At 39.4% G+C, this 6,394-nt stretch overlaps 1 protein-coding gene and 1 long non-coding RNA gene across 4 annotated transcripts in view; one reads left to right on the top strand and one right to left on the bottom strand.

Annotated features, from left to right (window-relative positions):
* LOC101860183 (kelch-like protein 5) overlaps window positions 1-6,394 on the top strand; it is a 69,225-nt gene that overhangs the window by 5,401 nt on the left and 57,430 nt on the right. The gene's annotated exons all lie outside the window — the stretch shown is intronic.
* LOC118478049 lies at window positions 1,261-4,350 on the bottom strand. 2 transcript variants are annotated; one of them, XR_004858768.1, is made up of 2 exons: window positions 3,562-4,350; window positions 1,261-2,200 (listed from the first exon to the last, which is right to left on the bottom strand). It is a non-coding gene; the product is annotated as an uncharacterized LOC118478049 (long non-coding RNA). The 2 variants fall into 2 exon arrangements; XR_004858769.1 differs by having other exon boundaries at window positions 3,718-4,350.

Genomic DNA, 6,394 nt, shown 5'->3' with positions numbered 1-6,394 from the left:
GTATATATTATAGACCTATAATAGAGAGAGTGGCGTCTAATAGTAACTTGAAAATGTAATCACCCAATCATCGTGTTAAAGCCTGGCATTACCCATTCATGCAGCACACCAATTTAAAGCTAAATAAATTCTGCTATTCTGCGTCATCTTTAATAATTCTTCTATGTTCTGAGACGTTCGAGATGTGGTCACTCAAAATTGACCTAATAAATCAGGCTTGGCAAAGCTGCGAAATCAAAGAAACACATTGTCTTCGGGCGTGTATTGAGGAGTATCAATATTAATAGAATGAACACACATTGCATATCCAATGAATGGAGAATTTTGTCTCTGCAATAAACAATATTTTATAACGGTAGTTTCAATGCATGGAAAACAGAGCAATCACTAATACCATGCAAAATTTGGACTTGAGATTTAAATGTACTCATTACTATTTAGCGTACAAGTTCAAGCCATTGGCTTTTTGTAGAGCACGAACCCTTTCAGCATCGACTGTATTAGAGTTTTGAAATGATTATCTATCATTTCATCCTAAATGTCACAGAAAGTTACAAATAAAGAGTCTGGATTGGGAGCAAAGTCGCTTTTCTTCAGCTGCTGTTTCATGGGACTTCATGTAATTGTAGGATTCATATTGGGGCTACTTACTGGTGACCTCTCCAACCTTGATTTGATTTGATATTCCAAGAATTGTCTTTTGACATGGAGATGTCTACTTGAATGACACAATGACGAAAATATGGTTAGACATGAAGTTCCAGCTTTAGCGCGATGGAGTCCACTAAACCCCCCATCCGCTGATTCTCACGAGGGTGGTTTTGTTCATTCCACCTCAGACCACGCGAGACCATAGCAGTTCCTCAATGGTAGATGATCCATATATGCCAAAAATGGTTTCATGCTCTGCATGGATCCAGTAGCTCATAAACAAACACGAAATCATACTAATGATCATATTATGTAATGTTAAGTCCACTTTTTGCGTGATATTTATATAACTGCTCCGTTTTCCAATCTGTTTGATTTTTGTGATGATTGAGTAGGTGTTTTAGGCACTATCGACTCAATTTTGGTAACGCAAAAAGTTCAGGCATTTTATAATTTTTCAAGCTCTGTTGACATCTCTAATAAATATATACCTGTATATACATAATATATAAGAGTATATATATATATATATATATATATAAATAAAAGAAACTTGACATAAAAATAGTGTTAAGTAAAAAATAAACCATTACAGACACAGGGACAGCATTTTACATGTAAAAAGAAGAAGCATTTCTTTATTTGAAAACATGTATTAATGCACATAGATTCTAATACACACCTGGTGCTTCAAGCTCCACAGGAAGTGATAGGGTCCAGATTTTAAAAATGAGAAATTGTGCATTTTTCCAATAAGAAATTTTACATTGACATAGTAATCCCGAATTATGGTTTTTGAAAAGTCTCATAGCAAAGTACACTGGTACTGGTCAAATCGAAAGCATTTCAGTTAATGTCTGAAAGTTTGGCAGGATTAATATCTTGTGTGACCGCCGCCTGCGGCAATGACGGCGCTGCATCTGCGCATCATAGAGTTGACGATATTGGAAATTTGATGTGGTGGGATAGCGTTCCAAGCGTTGGTTAGGCTTGAATCTACTGAGTGTTGTTCTGAGGAGCGGGATACATCTCTTGGGTTTGACGCCCGAGAATATCCCCCAAGAGTTCAATCGGGTTCATGTCGGGTGATACTTCTGGCCAGGGATGGATGAAACCGAATTTTTGCTGTGCGAGGTAAGCTTGTGTAACCCTGGTACGATGGGCTGGAGCGTTGTCCTGTTGTAAGCAGTAGCCTGGATGGTTCTGCACAAACAGCGCCACATGTCGTTGCAAGATGATGGCTACGTAGTTGGCGCCATTCAGTGCTGCCGGAACCTGTACCAGTTCTGTTGTGATTCCGCCCCAGACCATCACCTGCCCATATCCCCGGTTAGGGATTTCATGTACACACTGGTCAGCAAACGTTTAATTTCGACGGCGATATACCCGCATTCGACCTTCGTGGCGACCTAGAACAAATCTAGACTCATCCGTGAAAAGGACCTGAGACCACTGCCGTCTTGTCCACGTTACGTGATTGTTAGCCCTCAGCAAGCGAGCCTGTCTGTGATAGAAACGTACTTCGTTTTGCTGTACTGGCCTTCTCGCCCTGAAGACAAAATAAGAATAAAAAGTGGGATGTGAGATACGGTGTGCAATTCTGAAACAATTAAGTATTGGTGACTATTTCGATACTATACCATTAATTCTATATTCAATGGCATTGATCACAAATTTCCTCCTATCCGATTCATGCCGATTTTTAGTATGTTATAGAGGAAGGTTTTCTGGTTTTAATTACACCAAAATCATCTTTGAATATATATGCGTAGTCGTTCAGAAATAATTTTTGTTTAATAAAATGCAATAAAACGCAGTTCTTCAAAATGCATCAAAAGGTGCCTTTAACTAGGCACGCACACCCACATGGATTAATGTATAAAACACATATATTATGAACGCACATGCACTTGTTTGTATGCGTGCGTGCCTGTGTATAAATGTATGTTTATTGCTAACTATATGTGAGACAGGCATTTATTTTTTTAAAACCCAACGATTAGGGTTCCACTTGAACCGACGTGAAGGCCTTGAACATTTTCTTCTCATTGCAACAATGGAAGAGAAAAGGTGGACCTAGTTTAACATTCTTGGAGAACTTAAATGGATAACGAGAGTGGGTGGTTGGCGGGTGCTCTGGTGTGGTTTGCTTCTTCTTTCTTATGAAACATCTATCGTCCTTATCTCCCCTTCTTCTTTTTTATGTTTGTTACTCTCTTGTATCACCTCTAATCTTCTGGCGCTCGTATGACCTTACTAAAACTAAAAACTAAGGATAACGAGTGAAGTCCTGGATATAGAGGGGTTTTTTTTTTTTGGGGGGGGGGGTGTTATTATTATTATGATGATGATTATGATGATGATGATGATTGTATTATTATTATTATTATTATTATTATTATTATTATTATTATTATTATTATATGAGAGCATCCGCGTGGAGAAATGAGTGATGAACCATGCTTCAGAACTGGCACTTGATTTTGACTTCTGTTACTCCTATTATATTATTATACATGATGAACAACTATTATAATGTTTATTCGTAAAGAGCGTAACAGCATTGACAGACGAGCTACAATTGTCGAAACTTCTGCGCCGAAAGTGACGCTTACTTTTGTGTGGCAGCCACACGAGGCGACGTTTAACGTTACTGCTCAGTTCAACTTGGACGATCGGAGAGTCAGGGTGGCTTTGTTCATAATGATGAGAAGAATCTGTTTAAAAAATTGTTGAGTTCATCCCATTGTTTCTCACAGATTACTGAGAGGACAGTTTTACACTTTATATGAAGAACTTCTAGAAGATGGATCCAAATTCGTCGTTACTTTCGTCATTGCATTCTGATCTGAGTGTAGGCATTGATCTATTTAAGCATTTTAAAATTATTTTTAAAAAAATATTCCTCACGTGTGTTGTCGCAAGTGGTGTTTCTGCTCTTTATTTCCAAAGTCAAACGCTCTGTTTCGTCATAAGAAGACATTGTTGCACTGGGAATTGTGTCGTGTTGAATGGGAAGCGAGAAAAAATACAACTATTGCAGGAATGTTCCTGCAGTAAATATACCTCGTGTGTCCACGTCCCTTGAAGGTGCTTTCACCAAAACGCTGGTGTGTCGCGGCGTAGCGGAATATGGGGACACACACGTCGGCTAGGCCTGCGCCAGGACTTAAAAAAAACAAACAACGCGTGCCGCTCGTGTGACCGCTTCCATTGCCAACAGTGTATCACCAGATTGCGCAGAAACTACAGCTGCGATTTTTACTTTTCGTCTGACAAGGCCCTAAAATGTATCCTTGTATACTGTTTTGCCGCCCCCTCTCCTTTTTCCCTTGTTTTCTCCCACTTCAGTCACACATTGTTGTCTGGAATCTGTTCCCTGTCTTGTCAGCGTTACATCATCTCCACCTTCCCCGCCACCAAAGAGAAATACAGCTGTGTTCATGGGAACATACACCCCCCTCCCCCCCTTTCCCCACGTATCCTTTTCCCAAGCTCGTTGTGTGCGCGTGCATCCCATTTATTTGCAAACAGGCTGGCTGGGCCAAGGCTGAGCCCAACAGTTGGTTGTTCTCACTCTCACGCAGGACGCAGAACAGGGCTCGCAGTGCACGTGCGAAATGAAAACACCCACCAAAAGAAGGAAGAGTCAGCAGTTTCTGTTAACCGAATTTAAGAGCTATTAATAAATCCGAGAGTACCTTGTGAGTCCGCTCTCCGTTTTCTTCGTCTTTGCCTTTCTTCTGCTGATGTTTGTCCGTTGGCGGGGGGGTAGGAGCTCTGGTTAATGCTCTTTTCTTTATGTTTCACTTTTTCTTCTTTCCTGTCAAAGATCTTTCGTCCTTCTCTCTACTCCTTCTTTGATGTGTTTGTTACTCTCTTGTAAAGTATCCACCTCGAATCTTCGCCACTTAGATCTATATGACCTTATTGTGTAGCAAGGGCCGTAAAACTCTTACTGAAACTAAACTAGGGGCCTAACTTTTTCCCTGCACTAAGTGGCCTTCATAGTGCTATTGTACTACCCTCTACTCAAAATGTCTGTGTTGGTGATTGGCGGGTGCTTTGGTTTGGTTTGCTCCATCTTTACCATCAGACATCTATCGTCCTGATTTTTCCTCCTTTTTGTGTTTCTTACTCTCCTCTAACACATCTAATCTTCGGCACTTACATGACCTTATGGTGTTGCAAATGCACTCTCTTACTAAAACCAAAACTAAAGCGTCTGTTTTGTAACCCCCCCCCTCTCAAACACACACACACACACACACACACACACACACACACACACACACACACACACACACACACACACACACACACACACACACACACACACACGCCTGCTTTTATTACATTGTGTTTATGTATTATTTTTATTTTCATCATTTTTTTGTACTATTGTTATTATTATTATTATTATTATTATTACACTACCATTATTATTATTATTATTATTATCACTATTTGTACTACCATTATTATTATTATTATTACTATTCGGATGGTTGGAGGCACTGGTAGGTTATACTTCTTTTCCTTCTCTCTGTTATTTCTGCCTAGATATCTATTTGTCTTTCTTCACCCCTGCTTTTATGACCCCCATTACTAATTTAGTCGATCGCATTTAAAAAAACTAAATTTAACACCTTTTTTTGTAGAGTTCTTTCGGTCTCTCAGTCCCACTTTGCCCTTAGAAAAATATTAATTGCTCCAAAGCCAGGAGTAAGGCGAACGATACTGTAGTTGGCAAGGTGTTTTCCTGCTTTAATGTGTATAACGGACCCGGCCTGTGATAGATTTAAAAATAAATATTAAAAAACATGGATCATTTTTTGAAACTTGAAACTATCAGCTGCGACGCGCGGCATGGTTTGTAGTGATTCAAAATCGGGATCAAAGTAAGGCTTGTAAAGCGTTCTGTTGTTCCGTCAGTCTCTTTTCATGTTTTTTTTTTAAATTTTCTTTTTAAAAACACAAAATTCAAGTTCATAGCCAATGAATACACACCATACCCCATACACCCTTTTCCCTCCTTATATCGACAAAGACGAGTCCACCGAGACCTCTTTCTCCACCCCTTGTTTACGTTACCTTCATCATTGAAAATACAACCCCTGTCCATGACAACCCGCGGAACAAGACTATCCATGAACGTTTTACAAAATTTTAAGCCAGATTTCTAATTTTCTCTTTGTTGATTACTAAAACATATTTTAGTTGTGGGTGAGCAGTCCTGTCGTTACTGTGTCGGTGTGCTTCTGATTACCTAATGAATAGTAATAATATAAAAATAATAACAATAATAATAACAATACTGATGATGATAATGATAATAATAATAATAATAATAATAATAATAATAATAATAATATTGTTTTGATTTCATCTACCATAAGATAGGGGTGTTGCTGAAAGACAGCGATAAGGAGCTAAGGAGTAGTAGAGTAGAGCAGTTGCAGAGAGAGTCAGGAGCCTAAAGGAGGGAGCAAAGGGGAAGAGGCAGAAAGAGTAGACGAACGCAGATGACAGAACATGTTTAGAATTAAGAGAGCAGGTGAAAGGAATAGATTTTAGAGAAGAACATTTACCGTCGCTGTCAGGTTTTGAACCGTGGACCTATTGAATGAGAGATGAACACCGTAACCTCTATAACACACACACACACGCACACGCACACGCACACGCACACGCACACGCGCACACACACACACACACACACACACACATACACACACACACG

This window comes from Aplysia californica, unplaced genomic scaffold (genome assembly GCF_000002075.1).
Source record: "Aplysia californica isolate F4 #8 unplaced genomic scaffold, AplCal3.0 scaffold00347, whole genome shotgun sequence".
NCBI lineage: Eukaryota > Metazoa > Mollusca > Gastropoda > Aplysiida > Aplysiidae > Aplysia > Aplysia californica.
This window is presented reverse-complemented; position numbering and strand designations above follow the sequence as displayed.